At 40.3% G+C, this 21,298-nt stretch overlaps 1 protein-coding gene across 3 annotated transcripts in view; it reads right to left on the reverse strand.

Moving 5' to 3' along the window:
• Window positions 1-21,298, reverse strand: part of TMEM117 (transmembrane protein 117) — a 217,284-nt gene that overhangs the window by 8,988 nt on the left and 186,998 nt on the right. The window lies entirely within an intron of this gene.

The raw sequence follows: 21,298 nt of genomic DNA on the forward strand, positions 1-21,298 counted from the left end.
ATGGCTCATTAGAGTCAAAACTGAAAATCTAGTTAGTAGTGCTGGAATCAGTACAATTACTGCTGGAATGGTTGCTCTGTGTGCTGCAGATTGTTGGCGATCTGCTGCTCAAAACACACTGGACCTATTTCCATGCATACCCCCAGATTTGTATCCCACAAGTTTGTGCTATGAGCACTTGAATTACTAAAGTAAGATAAAGGAATCTGAAAGGTGAGGAGCTCTGTGACTGACATGTGCTTCCTTCACATGAAAACTACTTCAGCACAGGCATCTCCCCAAGAAAAACAATTCCATTTGTTTTTTTTAGTTTTATAAAGCTGGAAAGTTTCTTACCAGGGTAATGAAAAAATATTATTCAAAACCAAGAATAATCTCTGAAAGAGAAATCACTATATATAACTTCCAAAAGTTACTAGGTGCTCCAACATTTTATACATTGAAATGGAAATGGAAGAGTTTTCTCACCAGGGAACAGCATGGCCCAAATGCTAACAACAGCTGTGCAAACTCTTTTTGAGACTCAGTTAAGGATTAACAGGAGTACAAGCAAGGAGAAAACCTGACCCTCTGTACCTGGTTCTCAATGTTTATAGCAATACAGAAAGTGCCAATTTACAGATGCAGAAGTAAGAGAAATAAGGATGGTCTCCTTTTGCCTTATCACTAATGCAACACAAGCACTCATGGTCATGAGGTACAGTAATAACTGCCCAGCTGCACAATTCCTTACACTGCATCTGCAACCATCCCCTTGCAGGTGGTAAACATTCAAAACGTGCTCAAAGATAAAAATTTTATGGGTGTATGCTCTCAGCTCCCAGCATCTAATATATATCTCTGGGTTGATGTCCCATGTCAAGTCATATGTACTCTCATCCAGGAATAAATAAGAAGAAAGACATTACATATCCCTGAAGATAAACGCATGGAGAGCTGTGGACTCTGCATTAGAAATAAGTAAACACAGGATTATAAATCTGGCCTCCTGCTCTTGCTCCCCTGTGCTCCTACTGTGCCTTTTACTGATTTGCAGATAAAATTCCTCCATATAGAATTTTGTATTGGACTGTGTCCATGCATCTGAGTTTTATTAAGAAGTTCAGCATTTTCTATGATCTGTATGAATACTACTTGATAATGAGTAACTAGAATGCCAGCTCTGTCAGATGTGCAACTTACTATATTATTTGTCTCAGCAAGCAACCACTGAAACCGGAAAATATTTCATAAAACAAAAACAAAACAGAGAGATTCAACCACACCAGTGCAGTACTGTTTCTATTATAACAGACAGGTGAGTGGAGAACCCAATGGAAAAATATGTATTTGATACTCCAAACTACAGCTACTGTTCACACGTATATTGTTTAATATTTTCTACATATATAGTCCATATTATATGAAAAATGTCTGAATTGTATCATGACCTCTGCTACCCTGTAGCCATGTAATACAATATTGTCACTGCTAGAGACATGGGCACAGGTTGGCACTGGAGATGTCACAGTTATAAACAACTCACCAGCGTTCAACTAAAGAGATGCAGATGTGGGGCTGGACAAAACTGGTTTTAGGAGTAACAAGGAGAACAAAAAAAGTACCTAATGTATGTGATAGGCACTGTGTATAGTAAACCTGGCTGTAATGTGGAACTTCAGATCAGTGAAGAAACAGCAAAGTCTAAAAGTGCTTTAGCAAACATAAAAATGTCCCCAAGAAGATCCTAGAGTGAGGGAAAAAGAAACTATCTTGATGAACATCATATCCTTTCCAGCAAAGGAGTGCAGATGCCAATCACTCACTGTTATGTCTGCACTGAACCCCACCAGACTGAAATTGCCCATTTCAGAACCCACAAGAGCAGGAGGCTGGCTGAACCACCAGGAAATGTGGCAGAAATTAAGAAGTGCATATATAACATTTTTTACATCATTATTATTACTGAAACTTTTTCTTCACAGAAGTATTATTTTCTGTAATAATTAGATCTCAACTAATGATGATTCTTGGATTACATGGTTAGAATTTAAATGATATTAATGATAAATTCTTGGCTTTATCTATAAGGTGTTTCTTCTTTGCCTATAAATAACATTTCAAATGAAACACCTTTATCAGTACGAATATAAAATCTCTTATTAAAGAACAACCCCATTGGAAACACAGAAATACAATAAAAAACAACAACAAAATAAAACAAAACAGAACACAGTAAAATATATTTGAAGGCAATAGTAAAAAAAAGGAAACTAAAATAAGGAGTTAAACCTACTGACTTCCATGAAAGTCACTACAGCCACAGCACTTAAGAAAATGAAGCTTCAATTTAGGTGATTAAGTAGCCTTTAGGGCTTCATTTAGCTTACAGCTTTGGTGTGAGCATTTACTGTCCATGAAATGACATTATAACCTGTGGACACAGAGCTGTCGTATTACTGTGCAAGAGAAGAGCAGATGACTATTAATTTTTGGAGCTAATGCCAATATCAGCTTGTCACATCCCAACTTAACAAAGTGGCCATTTTGCTATCTAGACACTAAGGAAGTGTTTTTACTCTGTTGGCTTTTTCCCCCCTTATTGATAAGCAAAAGACAACTTAATTTCAGCAATATTCAGAAAGCCATTTCCCCAAGAAATTCAAGGTGCCTAGTAGGAATACTCTACTTCATTTGTTAGTAGATACACTAATAGCCAAAATCTGCAAGCCTGTAAATCTCATTGCTTCTCTCTGGACCACAACTCAGGTCTGCATCATACTTTCATACATGGTATTTTCTCTCTGTGATCTCTGATATTGCTCTGTGCTCACCTCTGGGACATGAGTGACATGGGTTTTCAGTTCTCATCGCATAATTTTGCAAAGTTCAATTGATCAACTTTAGACCTTATTGATGATGTGACTGTACTCTGCCATATCTGGGATCTAATTAGGAACTGAGTCTAAATACCATATTTAGAATGCATCTCTATTTGCAGAGTTTGAAAAATAAAGCCATAGGACTGTACTGTTAGCTCATATTTGTCTCTCATACTGCATGAATGACTCATTTCTCCTTTAAATACATTAGCATCAAACTTCTAACATTCATCCACTTCAGTGGTTTCCAACCAGAGGGGCCTGCAGCATACCTCTACAGTTTAGAAAGAAGAAACCTACCCAGGACCAGCAGGCCTAAATCAGCTTCACAGAGGTCTCTAACCTCACTGGCAAGTTTTATGGGATGTGCAAATCAAATGAGGTTATAGCCTCATTTCACTCTAGTCATGAGGAAAGGGCAGATGGAGGATGAATTTAAGATCACTGAGGGGTTCATCCTAGTGTTGCAATGGGCAAAGAGAGCACCTCTGATTTTTATCAGCTACCTCATTAAACCCAGAGGCACAGACAAAAGTGGATGCTGCAAAAGTGGAGATCATGGGGGTTTGGTTTTGTTTTTTTTTCTTTTTTTTCCCATAACTTCTAGCTCTGGACACCCTCAGCATACCCAGCTGCCCCCAGCTCACTGCAGCACATGGACAGCATGGCCACAGAGCTGGTGGAACGCTGTCCCACCTGCTTGGACAGCTGGGAGGAGGCCAGCTTTGTCATGCCCTGCCTGCACAAACTTTGTTGTCTATGCATCCTGTAGTGGGCTGAGCTCAAGCCCACGTGCCTCCTCTGCAGGAGGACAATCTTGAACATCTTGTGCTGAGTGCAGGCAGATGATGACTATATTAAGCATGTCATCACATCACCTGTGACACCATCATTCCCCTGCCAGGTGGGAAGAGCTCCCAGCCACCCAGCTGCCCACTAGCTCCATCACCCTGGAGCACCCCAACAGTTGGCTGTGGAGGGAATGCCCAGCTGTTCTACAGCCCTCCACCTGATGAACCGTTTCCACAACAACCCAACCCTCCTCCAGATTTGGCAGGCCATCAGGAGCTGGAGGGGTTCTTTGGAAGGCAGATCTTGGAGGCACCAACCCAGCCCTCCTGACCAACTGTGGGATGGACACGGGGCTGCTGGGTCAGATGCTGGGGTTCACCTTCTAAAATCACACAGTGACATAGATGCAACAGCATTCAATGGCACAGCAGGGAGGACTGCTGTCTGCTGGCCTGGCAGGATGCCTACGCTGACAGCCACACTTCCTCTGAAGGACAGACTCTTCTTTGGCCCAGCCCCTTCCAACAGCCCTGCAAGATCTGATGCAGATGGTCCCTCTCATCTTACCTGCTGCCATTGGTGGGGGTCCTGGCAGTCACCCCTCTGTTCCCATTGCCATCCCCATGGAGCAAGCAAAGCCATAGTGGAGAGAGAGAGGGCTGTGCCTGGGCCATCCACTTCCAGTTGAGCCAGTGAATGCTCCCCAGCAACTCCAAGAATTCTCTAGCCAACAATGGGTCAGCACTGCCTCAATGGCAGAGGGTGCCTCTGGGGATGGCCAAACTTGAACAGAGGCTCCCAGTCTCCCATATCCAATGATCCAATTAAATGCACAAAAACTAGAGAAAAAAGCCTCAATGTTACTAACAGTGCAGGTGGCATTGCTACCCTGGACTTTTTTTTGCTGAGAAGGGTGGGATGTTTACGCTAAAGAGATCCTTCTAGGTCCTCTTAGGACAATAGGAAATGGCCTCAAGTTTCACCAGGGGAGATTTAGATTGGATATTAGGAAAAACTTCTTCACTGAGAGGGTTGTTAGACACTGGAATAGGCTGCCTACGTTGGTGGTGGAGTCATCATCCCTGGATATATTTAAAAGATGTGCAGATGAGGTGTTGAGGGACATGGTTTAGTGACAGGCTTGGCAGTGTTAAGTTAGTGGTTGGACTTGATGATCTTAAATTTCTTTTCCAACTGAAATGATTCTATGAAAAAAGAAGGTACTACCTGTGTAGTGATGATATATGCTATACTTAATTCTATGGAAAGCATTTGTACCTTAAATATTTCAGAATAACAAATAAACAAAAACAGAGCGAAGGAACTGAGAAAATGCATACATGAATGTGTATATCATAGAATCATAGAATGGTAGGGGTTGGAAGGGACCTTTAGAGATCATCTGGTCCAACCCCCCTGCAGAAGCAGGTTCACCTAGATCAGGTCGCATAGGAACATGTCCAGGTGGGTCTTGAAGACCTCTAAGGAAGGAGACTCCACAGCCCCTCTGGGCAGCCTGTGCCACTGCTCCATCACTCTCACAGTGAAATAGTTTTTTCTTGTATTTAAGTAGAACTTTTTGTGTTCCAGCTTCATCCCATTACCCCTTGTCCTGTTGCTAGCTACTATAGAAAAAAGTATATGAGCACTTGTTCTAGAAATTGCCTATAGCATTTTTTATTTAATTTATTAAATTCCCTTTAACTTATGAAGTAGAAGACTCTGCATTTCACCTCTGAGATACCTTTGTTTCAGCTCTCAGAATACGGCAGACAGCTAGATGAAATTTAATGAGAAGCAATAGCTATACATTTTTGCAAGTGTTTGAAGAAATGAACATCTGGAATTCAGAGACAAAGGCTTGACTCCTCTGTGTTTAACTTCATTGCACTGCCGCAGCTTGCCGTGATATCTGCAGTTGAGATCTCTGCAGCTGTGAGCTGCTGAAGTTACAGACATCATTTTAATATTTTATTCAAACATACATAAGAGAGGAAGTCAGCCACCATAACTAGAACTCACTTTCATGCCCATGAGATCAAATCTTTTGCTCAGTTTCTGGCATTCTGTTCTTTGCCAATACCTATCTGAATAGGAAGAAAGTCTGATAGACAGGGTTTTCAGCCCTCACTGAAAAATGAAAAATAGACCTCTGCTCTTAATAGTACCACCTGTATACTTGTATGGCTTCAATGGGGCTACACAGGTCCCACAGCAAAAGATCATTGTTCTTCAAAAGACCTCCTGCTTCACTTTGGTACTATCAGTGCTAAACTCTTCATAGTTTTGAAGCCCAGAAAAATTTATTCGATCTGCTCATCTGTTTTGGCTTCACCTGTTTGGGAATAACAATTACAAAACCACATCAGGAACTGTGGCACAAAGTCACTAACTGCAGATACAGCTGCAACTTTTATCTCTTAATCTTGATTTAAATAATTCAAAATATGGAAAATCCACAGTAACAGTACAGTGACTGCTTCAGTTGAGCTCCAAGCTGCTGAGACAGATGAATGAAGACAACTTCCAAGACCATACAAAGGCACAGAAAGGCTATCCCTGCACCATAAAGCATACCCACATACCCACAACTTTGCAGTTCTCCATCATCTTTATGTTCTTTTCCTCCTCAGTCTTTGCTTAGCTTCTTCAATCTCCTGGCCTCTCTTTACACCCACCACTGCAAGTCTTGCTCATTTCCTCCCTTGTTTGAGAAAATGATGATGGACATCAATAACTCCTTCCTCGAGAGTTAAAGCAGCAATACAGCCTCTTTTTATGTGTGTGTTTGGCCTTGAATGACTCCTTACATTAAAAAATCATTACAGAATCCTTTAGTATATTACCCATCTGCTTATTTAAAGGCAACAATTCTGTGACCACCCAGGTCCCAGACAAGCCCTGTGTCTCTGCACTTTGAATGTACACATTAATGCATCTTGAGCCTAGATGTATGTCCTCCAAACAGGGACCCTTATTACTGAAATGTCTAAATTGGTATTTAAATTTTCCACAGCAAGCTCAAAGGAAGCTCAAATTTCAGACCTTCTAAAACAAGAAACGCTTGCATTTCACTGAAAGACCTGTATCCGTGCCCATAATCACTGGCAAATGCCTGATTTGTGGCATTCCTTCTCTCTGCCCTGCAACTATAGCTTAGGTATCATCTTTTACTCCCTCCTCACAATCTAGTACTGACTTGATACTGCAGATGTGTTCTGCATAACATATCACATACGAAAATTCCTAACAAACCCACAGCTAAAAATGTTGAGGCTCTTATAATCTGCTGTTTATTTACATCGGCATCTTTCACTCTGGCCTTTACAAGCATAGTTGTTCACCAATACAGAAATGCTGCTGCAAAGACCATTCTCCTTGTCTATTTCTTCGACCATGTCACTGTTTTCTTTGAAGAAATAAAATATAGGCCACTTCCTTCCATATTCAAATCCCTTCGGATCCTTTCTTTCACTACTCTAGATACAGACTGCTGTATCTATATGACAGCTACTCCTTCAATCAGTGTATCAATTCAAGCTATGAGTCTTTTCTCTATACAATTAAACTTTCCCATGTGCAGTTCCCTATCAGCAGCAGAGCCTTCACCTTTCTCATTCTCCTTTACAATGCTATGAGAAAGTATGAGGGTGTCATGCATTAGGTAATCTGGATTACTTGTCATCCTGACCAACAAAGTCACCATTGCTTGTCCTGCCTGTCCAATCAGCCATAAATCTGGGCTTTTTATGTAGCAATGGACTGCTCTAGAACTGGAGTTGTATTTGGCTTGCCATCTAGCACAATACTGCCCCAGTCCTTAGTGAACATTGCTAGTTCCTTGATGGGAAAAATATCGCTAGTAGTGTGGAGAATTAATGGCTATCCATTCTTTCTGTTACATTAGGGACAAATTGTGTTTATAAACAAGCCAGTGTGCCGGGAAAGACAGGCACTAGAAGGTCTCACATCTTGAGAAATGTAGTGACCATTTCCCACTGAGGGCAAGGACTGTTCTTTCTCACAGCTACCCTGTAAGTTTTAGTTATTCATAGGAGTCAAAGAGAAGAAAGTTGAAACAACTGTATCCATGCCAGAGGTGCAGAAGACAACACTAAGCACAGCCTCCTGCACACCCAGGATGTCCTAAGAGCAAGTCCATCAGACAAATGTGAGGTCTCATATCTAAGTGACATTGTGAGGTTCCTCTTCTTTATAACTCCCTCTTGCCTGTTGATTAGCTATTCACAACTGCTGAAAAAGCTGCTGAAAAGTATGTGTTCCATTTTGTCCCTAAGTTTCTTCAATTTTTGTAAGTTTTTACTTTAGTCTACTGTCTCACTCTTTTCTGACCTTGGTTGAGCTAAATAGCTACCAGGTAATTAATTTGGATGAGAAACATTAGTGTGAGGTTTTCCACTTAATTCTTGAGCCTGATAAGCAGCTAAATCAAGTGGTAATGTTACGAAAGTGTGTACCTGCGAGAGACAAAGAAATCAGCTACTACAAAGCAACTGCATCTCGTTCCTGATGTGAAACTTCCCCAAACCACCAGCAATTCAGTCATAATGGTTTTTCTAACTACTTCAGTGACACGCTTTATGAAAGCCATTTCTGTGGTGAATAGGAGAAACGAACATTCACCAAAAATATGCAATACTTAGATTTAAAGCTTTACCAAGACTACAGCTTGATGTCAAGGGAAATCACTTACGGCACACAGTCAATCTTTCTGATATCCTAGAAGACCAAATATCTGACTATCATGTGAAGAATAAAAATAACTTTAAAAATACTGCTATGTAATCATCTTCAATGCTATGAGTATATACACATCAACACACGTAGCACGACACTGTGGAAAATATACCCACATTGCAGCTGAACAGTAATATCACATCCAGAGCACTTCAGGATTTGTAAAGACTTAATGCTGTTTGTACCTATTTGAGAACAGTAAGCTCTGCTTAGAGTTTTGAAGTAATTTTGCATTAATGTAACTGTCTCCAGCTAATTACAGCTGCATTAAAAAGTATATAGTTCCATTTTCTTTCCAAATTCTTACATACATGGATTTCTTTGTTGCCTGATATTCAAATCTTAGCCATGTTTTTCAGTGTTTCTTAAACCCAAGAAGATAAATTTGCAGTAAGATACCTGAACAGATATTTTCCTTGCTATGAGCTTTGCAATGTAATCAAAATGGTGTTGCAGAAATGAAGAGTAAGGAGTAAGGAGCTTACTATATGTTGCTCACTGTAGATAGAAAGTATATCACAGAATGACAGAAACACAGAATCACAGAATGGTAGGGTTGCCAGGGACCTCTAAAGATCATCTACTTCAACTCCCCTGCTAAAGCAGGTCCACCTAGATCGGGTCACACAGGAACATGTCCAGGGGGCTTTTGAAAACCTCCAGAGGAGACTCCACACGCTCCCTGGGCAGCCTGTGCCAGGGCTCCCTCACTATTTCCAGTGAAATAGTTTTTCCTTATATTTAAGCGTAACCTTTTGTCTTCCAGGTTTTTGTTCCCCTTGTCCTTTTACTGGACACTACAGAAAGAAGTGCCTCCCCATCCTCTTGACATAGTCCTTTCAAATACTTGTAAGCATTAATGAGATCTCCCTCAGCCTCCTCTTCTCCAGGCTGAACAGTCCCAGGTCCTGCAGCCTTTCCATATAAGAAGAAAGATGATCCAAATCACATGCCTCAATGTTAGAAATGGATAACTGAGTAACTGGTCTGTTCTGGACAAAATTCCTTCAGATCATACGTGCTCTGAAGTGTTTTATCATCACTTGTTCAGGGAAAATTTGGGGTCAGTTAGAAACAAAACTAAAGTGTGATCTGAAGTGGAAGATTTGGACCAGTGGTCTCAGTTTGAAACTGTCATCCAGCTTGTTTTGGTTTAGCTGTAACTGTAAATTACACATGTGTTTCTGAAGGGTTCCAGTTGCTGTGATTAAGCTAATGAAACAGTAATATTGATTTTCTTTTGAAGAAAAAATAATAGATCATATGTTGCATTTGACTGATACTGAGAAAATTAATACAGCTTAAGAAGATGACGGCAAATAAAAGCATTGCATGCATATAGGAGGAGAAATGTGTTTCATAAATTTAAATGTGGGGTTTGCAAACAAATCAGTGTGAATTCCCTCTCTTTTACAAATACAGTAATAACTATTTTCCAAAATTATTTTTCTCCTCATAACTTTTGCTAAATAAAATACCAGCTTTAATATGCAAGTAAAGAAAAAGGAAATTGTGTGCAAATGTTGAAGTAAGAAAGGCTGATTCTGCAAAACATGGCTACCTACACTTAAAGTTTTGTTTCAGGGACAATATTAATATGGAGGTTTTTTGCTCTTCCCAGTTCCCTCTCTTGTTTTTCAGTTGAAATTAAAACAGTTTTCTCTGTCCCCAGTTTTAGCCTGCTAATAGGATTAGCAGCAGCAGCGTACTGTACATGTGAATGGGTTGCCTTCATTTCCCGAAGGCAATATGTCTCTCTCCTGAACTCGTCCCCCACGCTTCCCCTCTATCACCAGTTTTATCTTCACAAGCTGTGGTGTGGCCATTAGGCACATCTGTTCCAGAAGTAACAGTGTCTTGTTTGATATCACTTGGGGTGCCAGTAGGAAAGTAATACATTTTGTTTGCATAGCCATTATGTGAACACATCTGGGTAGCAAAAGAGGATCTAAGAAAACACATAAAGCTTAGGAGGCATGCCTGTAAAAACAAAATCAGCTTCGCTTCCAATCAGTATCTCTGGAATGCGTTTTCAAACTGAAGAAAATGGATATATGTTATACGGGTGTTTATTTTGTCCATTCTTATTTGCATTACACCTGATGCCAAATCAGTCCCTAACATGTACCGTGTGGGCTAGATTGCCATTTACCAGGATGGGCACTAGTGTACAGATAGCTCCCTTATAGCCATCCACCTTTACATGTCCTGAGCTTCAAGCTAAATCACAGTCAAGGTGTTTCAGTCGAGTGCCACTCCAGAAGCCTGATGAGCCACTTACAGCTTGTTAGTACACGCTGCAAAACAGATGTCCTTTCTCACACCAAAATTTTGCCGAATACCTAAGCCCTAACTGGTCATGATGGCTGGTCTAATGACCCCTGAATAGCTTTTCTCTGTTTGGCACGATTTACCTACTTTTTTTCCATGAGTCATAATAATTTTAATAATCACACAAGAAAGTTTCTCTTGACCTCCTCACTAGGTCAGGAAAATAAACAGCTTCAACTCTGTTGAGGTGCATTCTCATCAAACGGGAGAATCTACCTTTATACTCTGAAATTGAAATTCAGTATGAACCGTAACCTATTTCAACCATTTGAACTGAAAGGCCCACTCTTCTGATAGAAATGGACTGGAAAAGTTTCTGGAAATTACAAATCCAAGAAAGCAAAAGGAAGGGGCCTTCTTAACTGTGCTAGTGTGAAAAGACAGACTTAGTCCAGTGCATGAGATACAGATTGCCAAATTCAGTAACAACTGACTCAGGAAGCTATGTTTGGCCCTAGAATTAAAACTACCAGCTCAGAGTCCTCAGCAGTTTGTGGTGCCCAGAGGTTTTTCTGTCCCCTCAGAGACTCTGAGATGCTGAACAGCAACTGGCTCTTCACCAACCATTCAGATAGGGAACAAGACATATAAACACAAAGGTGCTCCCCCTGAGTTTAACACAAGAGGTTGTGAAAGATAAAATGAGAGGTCCTATCTCAGATGCTTTCTGGTGGGTACAGAATTCAGCATTGGATCAAGGCCTCACAGTGATCTGCGCTGTGTTTTTATAACTACTAAGTTTTAGCTGTATTATTCTATCATGTTAAACAGTTCTCCAATTTCCCAAATACTATGATCTTTAATTAAAAAACAATTTACTTAATCAGACACCAAACATACTCATCCCCATCAACACCGAGGCAAAACTAAAGAAAAATCCAGTTGCTAAGAACCACTATAACATCTTTGTCATAAAATACCCTATTTCATTGTATTGTACATAATTTGATTAAAGAGACTTGGAGAAAAATAGGGAAACAACAGTATTCCTGTCTAAGTACAGATGTACAGCTTAATTATTTTCAATAATAATAAGCTACATAAAACTAGTGTGCTGCTTAGATTGCTATGTTATCTACCATACAGACCACAGCACTACATAACTCATTCACTGCAGTTCAGTGAGATGAAACATCCTCTTATTACAGAGTGTGTATGTCACTTAATAGTTGCGGAAATTATTTACTTTAGCTCTCCCTTTCCCATCTGCCCTCCCCTCTCCAAAAATCCATTCATTTTCTTATCCCTTGGGGAAATTATGCCAGTATTCTCTGTATGTTATGCATACATAAATTACACACCTTAAAGAATGAACAAGATCATAAACACAAAAATAAAGCCTCCAATGTGAATAAAAATTAGGGAAGATAACTCTATTCTACAGCCTGCTCTCTGACCTCAATGCAAAAGCTCACTTCCTGAGAGAGGAGAAATGCAATTTCAGCTTTTTATACCAGAGCAATATATCTGCCTTTGCCAAGCGCATGCAGAAAACATGAACTTCACCGTAAAAGGTTTTCAATGTTTAGAAACCTCCCGGGAGAACTTGTCAAAACCACAGTGAATCAAGTTCTAATTGCACAAACTCACCCTCGTCTTGACAAAAACAACAGTTCGGTTTGAATCTCAAAACCGTTCCCATCAAAATCCTTGGGAGGAGAGAGAATGTTGTTAAGGTGTCTTTTTGAATCTCAAAGACAAAATCAGAGGCTGGTGGTGTGCCATGAATTAAAGTGTTTTCCTAGTGAGATTTGAATCTAAATATAGCAACTATACTGATCACAAGAAAGGTTGAATTGTATTTTTTAAAAAAAATGACAGATGAGAGAGGGTGAACAACCTCAAAAGGTTTGGAAATTGAGTGTAGATAAGAAATCAGTTATACAGCACTTGGCAGAAGCTTATCCAAACTAACAGACCCCTCTGAAGGATGCCCTCCTGCAACCCTTCCATTCAGTCGTTACTTTTGGTCTTCAGGAAATCCTTTTTCCCCTCTCACTGCCAATGCTATTTTTTTAAGACAACTTGCTAATTTCCTTCCCCAGATAATTTTCTCTGGGGTTAATTTTAAGTGTCCCATGGAGCCCCTCTTTCTGGAGGGGAAGATGGTGTTTTCCACCATTGCTTCACAAATCTGTCTCTCTTTCACCTGCTTACAAAACCTCACGTGCCTGTAATCTTTGCCACTAACAACAGTACTTACATGCTTTCCCTCTTACTGTTTTTTCTTACATAACTTTCTCCTTAACATCTAGTTGTAAGAACTTTCATGACAAAAGTTTTGGGGAAAGACATGTTGCCTGCTCTCAGAGACACTGCTATGAGGGCAGTAAGCGAATACAGTGTGCTGCCTGCAAATAAATGCGGAGTTTCCAAACTTCCAAGTATGACTCCAGAACTTTTAATTACTGCCATCAATGAATCAAGGGAGCTACATTACAGCAGCTGAGTGATTACTCTTTCAGTGTGATTAATAGATGACGTTGGGTTTTAAAGCAAGGTTCTGTGTGTGTATATGCAGCTAGAGGAGAAATAGATGCATGCATTTTTGGGTGAGTTCCAGTTTAAGTAGTCAAAGCCATATAATGCAGACTGTGACTAAAACTTTCTGGACAGGTAAATATAGAACTACAGCATTATTTTAGATTGTTTAAAGAACTGGTAAATAATTTTCTCATCAGAGGAAGTTGTTTTAGAGCAATTCAGCAAGTCAAGATAATGAATGAGCTGTTCTCTCAGAGCATTCCTCAAGGAGGAATTATCCCAAATGATATGGTTACTTAACACGAACATTTATAAACGGACAGTCATTATGTGAATTATGCATTTTGCATAATTTATTTCAACTTCTGGTTTATAGCAGGACTTTATCTTTTTTCATTCAGTGATAAAAAAGGCATAAATTATAATTCTCCTAGCATGTCTCCGGAACAAATGTCTGCTAGTGAAGTTGCTGTGCTCATTCAAACATATAATTAGGGGCCTGGAAATCTACATTTACCAAAATAATAAACAGATAAAAACTGCACATTTAAGTGTAGCAGTTTAGGTATATGAGAAATGCACTACAAAATATATTTAGAGGCATGCCAGTTACTGGAAGTGAGCATCCCACAATGTGATGACTGTTTTCCAGGCACTTATCTTGTTAAATATGGAAACTCACTTGCATTTCAGAGAGTAATATGCTTGCTGCCATGATTTAAAAAGAAAACAGTGACTACTGCTTTTATGTCTCATTGGACTCAGTACATTTTTACTAAGGTTTATCCAGCTTGCATGTACAAACCATGGCTGCAAAGCATGAAAGTATGAAAGAAATATGAGCAAACGAGATTATAATAAGTATTACTGCAATTTCGAAGAACCTATAATCAGAGATGGAGAGGCATAATGCAGGAAAGCAATTTAGAACCATACCATAGGTTATTATTACAGCAATGTACTATTTTGGAATTAAAGACTACTATTGGGCTATTGGTCCACATCAGCACGTCTGACAGGAGAGGTTGGCCAAATGTTCTGGGCTCTCTTAAAAGCAATTTCACTGGATTCTACACGAAAAAGTTCAAAAGTTGAGCTATTTATAAAATAACATTTACTAATGGATTTTGGCAAAGATCCTACTAGACTTGCAGATGCTGAAAGTATCTTAGAGCTCCATCTAGAAACCAGAGGCATTCACAAAAAACAGACCTTCCTAATAAGGGCTTAGCTTAGGTGAGCATCGTGGAAGATTACAGAATCATAGAATGGTTGGGGTTGGAAGGGACCTTTAGAGATCATCTAGTCAAATTCCCCTACTCAAGCAGGTCCACCTAGATCAAGTCACTCAGGAACGTGTCCAGGCAAGTTTTGCAAACCTCCAGAGAAAGAGACTCCACACCCTCCCTGGGCAGCCTGTGCCAGGGCTCCCTCACCCTCACAGGAAAGAAGTTTTTCCTTAAGTGGAACTTTTTGTGTTCCAGCTTTTGTCCATTACCCCTTGTCCTACCATTAGACACTACAGAAAAAAGTGTAGCCCCATCCTCTTGACATGCACCTTTCAAATACTTGCAAGTATTAATGAGGTCCTCTCTCAGTCTCCTCCAGGCTGAACAGTCCCAGGTCCTGCAGCCTTTCTTCTTAAGAAATATGCTCCAGTCACCTGATCATCTTGGTGGCCTTGTGCTGGACTCTCTCTAGAAGTTCCCTGTCCCTGTTGAGTTGGGGAGCCCAGAACTGGACAAAGTATTAGGACTTCTATAATAACATACCATGGGTCTCGAGGACACAGAGCTCATCATAATATTTCCCTATCTTCTTGTAATCTTGATCAATATAAAGATTGACCAAAGTATCAACTATTCCTTAGCAGTTACTTAGAATGTCCATACCTTTCATAAGAAACTCAAAATAATAGTTCACAAAAATGCCTACAAATTATAACAGCTCCTTCCAAAACTTTTGACGACTTTCCTCCTTCTTATTTATCTGCCTTTCGCAACTTTTCTTTTGAGTTTTCCTGCAGCCAGCTTCCAAATTTCTTGTTTTAAATGCTGAGTCAAAATAAAAGGATAATATCACCCATGTCACTTTTGTATATTTTGCAGGAACTATTTAAGAAGCAAGCAGTACTATTTCCTTCTTGATAAACATATACAGTTGCAGTATATACCGTCTCACACCTAATTCTAAAGAGTTGTTTTCTGTGAATCCTGACTAGATAAATGGAAATGCTTACATTAATAAAAAAATGAAAGCCCCATGAAACAGCTTCTCTGTCAGAACACATAGTTATTCAAGGCTTGCTACTGAATTGGCACTAATGACAATATTCTACTTCCCTGAAAGCAATGCCAAAAGCTTTCTCTGATTTCTGCGACATAAAGTCAATTACCAATCACAAATCTGATCTCTGAATTTCTCTGCACAAGGACTTCTAACAGAATGTGTTACCTTTTAGAACTAGATCACAAAGAAAAACTGAGTTCATGGTCTTATTCTGATTTCAATGTTACAAAACTCTATTATTTCTCCATAAGATATATTAATAATTTATATTAATTTTCTTATACAGCCTGGATGACCATATAGCCTGTATGCCAGAATGGTTCTGTGGGACTATACAGACATGGCTATCCTATCCCCAAAAGAACTTTTGGTGTATTATCTTTTAAGACTCAATACTTTTCTGCATTTTTAATAACAATCTGTCTTAAAAACTAAGAATACTGGTAATTGATAGAATAAATAATTGCATTTAGTAGATGGTGTTTTCTGCCCTTCCCAGTTCTTACATGTACTTTTATAAACACAAACAAAAGAAATGCAACAAACTGCACTATGAGAAAAGAACCTTTCTGGTTTTTTTTTTGCTACTGAAATTGCACTAGAGGAATAAACACAATCCATGTCACAAGGGCATACAGTTACCACTAAAGCAGGTGCTATACAGACCAGACAAAAATTACAGCACTGTTGCTTACCATTCAAGTGTGTCTGTGTACACTATACTGATTTCATTTGCTTATAACTTTTCCAAATTTAACTGCTTGGGTTGAACACAGACTATGCCAGGTGTCTGCCTCAGGCTGTTGGGTTTTTCTTCTGTTTCGTTCTATGCTTTTGTTTTAGGGTTTTGACATTTTCAACTAGCACCACTCAAACACTTCTGAGAGTGAGACCAAGGAGAAAATAATTTGCTCTGCTCTGTAGAGAAGTCTTTTGCTTTGAAGTTTAGCAAGGGAGTAACTCTGTGTCAGAGATGTGCCTTTTGTGTCCCTGTGAGTATTTACCCCAAACTGGAAAACTTTAAGGTACCTTTGAAAAGTAAGATAAAAAAGTCATATTTGCAAGAATTTAGATAAAGGTTCAGAAACAAGTGTTTCCACAAACTGCATCACTCAGCATGCCAAAGTGTATCCCAGCTCCCAGAGCTCATCAGACAATGAAACTGCCACTCTCGGAAGAGAGACAGAGCATCTTCTTTGCCTCCCACTCCCATTACTGCTTCTCTCAAAACAAGGACTGAGCCAGTCTCACGTAGCAGCTGAGGGATGGAGAGTCAGCTCTACTGTCTGGCTAAGGAAAAGGGACTGACCCAGGAAGAGAGGGAAGGGAGAAAAGGAAAGGTTTTGATTTGGACAGCAAGATTGGGGTGGATGATTAGGATCCATCAGATGTGGAGACTAGAAATGAGAGATTCAAAGATGAAAACTGGAATTGGATAAAAATAATGGGGTATGTCATGGAATTAGGGATGAGAAGGACCCAGGATGGGGGCAGAGAAAGAGACAGGAACAGAGGGCTTGGAAGTGACAGGAAGGGGAAAAAGTCAAATTTGTGGAAATAGAAAGTGTCAGTACTTCTTTGGCTTTGGAGCTTGGATTGGTCACCATGACTCCAATTATCACCAAACTCTGCTGCTAAAAAGCAGATGTGAAGCCCACAGGCAAAGCACCTGTCTCCTCTTCCTTCTCAAGCGTCTCATTGGAAGAAAAAACACATGCTGCTATTAGCAGGTAGCTCAAATGCTCCCCTGCTCCATGCATGGGAGCTAACAGCTCCAGTACCTTGATAAGACACATCAGATTCATGTAGCAAACCTAATTTTGAGATTGCTATCTTTTTGTAAAAACTAAAGGATATATGCACACAGAATGTCTTGCATTAAAGGAATGGTCTGGAAGTTTCAGCGGTTATGACTTATGAAATAGGAGGTGTCAGGCTAAGGTTATCTGTACTGTTTGTGTAGACATGGTACAATTCTTTATTAGTTATATGATCATACAATTTTTTTCCAGAGGACACAATTTTTTCTCATTAAAGAGGGCTAACTTGTGAATGTGAGGTGGGAATACCTAGTGACAGAGACCTCTGTAGCTCATTTTTTTTTTCCTGTGCAGTTGTTTCCACTTCCAATCTAAGCTTAGATTTGTCAATGAAAAAAAATCAATGAGAGCTGGACCTGAATAAATTGCCACTGGAAAGAAGAGGAAGAGCTGACAAAATATCCATAGGGATACAGCAGAAGTCCTCTGTATAGCACAACCTAGACAGAAGTGCCCTGTACTCCTTTAAGATCAGTGTAAAAAGTAACCAGTCTTTTTTGTGGAGCTAAATATATGCCACAGTTATAGCCATCAGTCAAAACAAGCAAAGAAACCGCTTCTACAACCATTTGAATTCTTAAAGGGGAATAGGGCTGTTGGTATAATAATATATAATATTACAACAAGTAGCTATGCATCTCTGTCTGATCCTAACGAAATAATATGCTGGACACTCCTCCTTCAATTAGGTAACTGTTTAGCTAAAAGATGGGTAATATAAATTTTCATAATAATGTCCTCAGACATCTCAACCTTTGACTTTTATTGCTTTGTCCCTCAGTAGAAAATATGGACAATAATGGACAATAATACTCCTATTGTGAAGCCTATTGTGAAGATAAATACAATAATGCTTGAAAAGCCCTTAGGAAGTACAGCAATGAGTATCCCAAAAAAGCTCACAAGGAAATGAATGATTTCATCTTCATACGAAGGTTTCAATAGTGTGCAGTAAGTAAGGCCTGGGGCCACACACAGCACAGAAAGTGTAAAACAAAATATTGAATAGCTTCTCATTAAGTGAACACCATTCATCCAGTGCAGCGAGACAGGGGTGCTGTGGAAAAATGGGATGTGAATAGATAATTAAAGATTGTATCATGATGTGTACACACAATAGGGGTGAAAAGTTTAGACCAGTGACCTTAATTCTGGCATCTCCTAAATACTGAATGTATGACTCTGCAGCCTCAGTAGTGTTGTCTCATTTTTAACACCATTTTTTATCTGTAACTATATTTCTCTTACTTAAGTTATCACCTTCTTATTTATGATATTAGCTTGTTTGTTTGACTCTTTTTCTTTCTCTCATTCCCTGTATTTGGAACACTTTGTCCAGATATGCAAATCTTTGCAGCCTGACCTTGAGGAATACTAGGAGTTTGTATAATTTAGATTAGTGCAGTAATTGTTTGGCCTAGATGCCAGAAACATCCCCAAGGGTATTTAACATTCATTCAGAAGATGAAGCTGTTGCTTCGCAACTTAAGGTCAGGACAAAAGTACCGACTTGCAGCCAAGAGTGTACACTGCAGCTCTCGCCTGGGGGAAGGCAGCACAGGCAGCTGGTGCAGCACCACATGGGCTGCCTTCAGAAATTCTGTGGGGCACAGTCTGGGCAGTTTGAGTAGCCTTCTCTAAAATACCAACTGCAGAAACTGAGATGAAGTGGGACCATCAAAAAGTATGCTTGCAGACTCAAGATGGGACAACAGTTCCTTTGGCTTCATCCAGCTCTAGCTGCCTGATAAAGCAGATCACTTCGTGTGCTGTACTTGCTGTTGTTGAGGATTGTTTGCTTCCCCACTTTGGGTACACAGTTCTAAGTGGGAGGAAATTTCATTATAAACTTAATGTAGTATGCACATCATATATATGATCTAAAGACCACCCGAGAGAAACTAAAAGCAAAGAGCCATCCAACAAGGATTATAGGATTGTATTCTTAAACCCATACAGAGAGACATTAAAAAGAGATATGCACTGTTTTCTCATTTTCATCTACAGGCGATAAAATGGATTACCTAGTAACAAATTTCCATCCAAATGTCCAGTTCTGGGCTCCCCAGTCCAAGAGAAATAGGGAACTTCTTGAGAGAGTGCAGTTGGGGACTACCAAGATGATGAGGGGACTGGAGCATCTCTCTGATGAGGAATGGCTGTGAGACCTGGGGCTATTTAGCCTGGAGAAAAGAAGACTGAGAATGGACCTTATCAACACTTGGAAATACCTACAGGGTGGATGTCGAGAGGATAGGGTGAGTCTTTTTTTCTGTACTGCCCAGTTTCAGGACAAGGGGTAATTGACACCAGCTTGAACACAGGAAGTTCCACTTGAACATGAGGAGAAACTTCTTTCCTGTGAGGGTGAGGGAGCACTGGCTACTAACCCCAAGACCTGTACCTACAGTGGCTCCACCTGGGCCTGAAGAGGTTGTGGAGTCTCCTTCTCTAGAGGTTTTCAAAACCCGCCTGGCCATGTTACTGTGCAACCTGATTGAGGTGAACCTGCTTTAGCAGAGAGTTGGACTACATGATGAGGTCCTTTCTAACCCCTACCATTCTGTGATTCTGTGATCATTTAATTCCTTGTACAATACCTGACATGAGAAACAATATCACAGCGAAGCTCAATGGGAACTGATGGAGAGTGAAATTAAAGCTGGTTTTGTATGAAAGAAAAAGCTACAATGTCTCTCCTGAAAGACAAAATTATATCATAGCTCAAAATGACCAGCAACAGCCAGAACAGACACAGTGCAGTCCTCTCAATTACTGTATCACGTTAATTAATGCCAGTGTGGGTGCAAGACACAAATGCACTGAGAAACGGTGCTCCATAGGCTTCTAAGGTTGTTGAAGAAAAGATGGAAATGGAATTGGCCAGGACAGAATACAAGCTTCTCGAAGGTGCAAGCCAAATTTGTCTGGGTGCAGCAGAAAAGCAGCTCTGCCAGGTTTGGGTCACTGAAACCATGTGAGCACTTCATTCATGGCGTGAGGCTCCACCATAAGAATTTGCCTTTGCTCCGGGTCTGCCTCTGTGCCACTCATGCACTGTACAGCATTGCTGGATGGAAAGAGAAGATTTGAGGGGATCAAGATTGTTCCATGTCCTTCTCCCTGCTACCACGCTACCCTGCATGGCAGGACCAGCCAGCTACCACCGTGGTCTTTCTTCAGAAACAGGGAACTGCTTGCAAGGGGCTGCTTTGAGCAGGAGGTGGCCAGGCCTGGAGCTGCAGCCATGGCTGCAGGGCCCAGGCCCCTCTCTCCCTTATGGTCTTTGTGAGTGCTTCAAAGTGCTCTCTACAACCTACTGCCTTAAGACACAGACTGCCTTGCTCAGAGGCATTCTTGAAAGTGGCTCATTAATTCCCCTGCCTTCATCCAGGGAGAAATGGATTCAGTGCCTGGTGCAACCAAGTTCAGATGCCCTGACAGCTCCACCATGCATTGGTTGATAACAGATACTCCCTTCCACACCTGCAGCTGCCCTTCCTGCTAACGAAGTGGGAGATGAAAGCATATGGAGACAGCTGTACTCATCACATACTACCTGAGGCGGTGTCATTCTGTCATCAGAGGTATTGAGACAAGTTCAGCATTACTGGCTACTGGAGTAATTGAACAAGTGCTGAGGGAAGGAGGTGAAAAATATGGTTCTTTCTCAGTTTAACATACTGGTTTTTTAAGTCTCTGTACTGTTTCAAAAATAGTGACAATATGTTAATGTATCCCTTGGCTCCTGCAGGGCTCTAAAGAATCTTAATGAAAAACTATATTCTGAGTACCGTCTAGGTACTAGGAAGAGATAGACAAGAGGTTAATTGTTTGGGAGCAGCTGAGACATAGTGCAGTCCATAGTCAGCTGCAGCTCACTAATGAGACTAGTTGGGAGGCTAGGTCTGTTGATTTAGTTGCTTTGCTGCTCCAGTGGGAAACAGATTCACAATGTGTCAT

Source organism: Colius striatus, chromosome 1 (genome assembly GCF_028858725.1).
Source record: "Colius striatus isolate bColStr4 chromosome 1, bColStr4.1.hap1, whole genome shotgun sequence".
Classification (NCBI taxonomy): domain Eukaryota; kingdom Metazoa; phylum Chordata; class Aves; order Coliiformes; family Coliidae; genus Colius; species Colius striatus.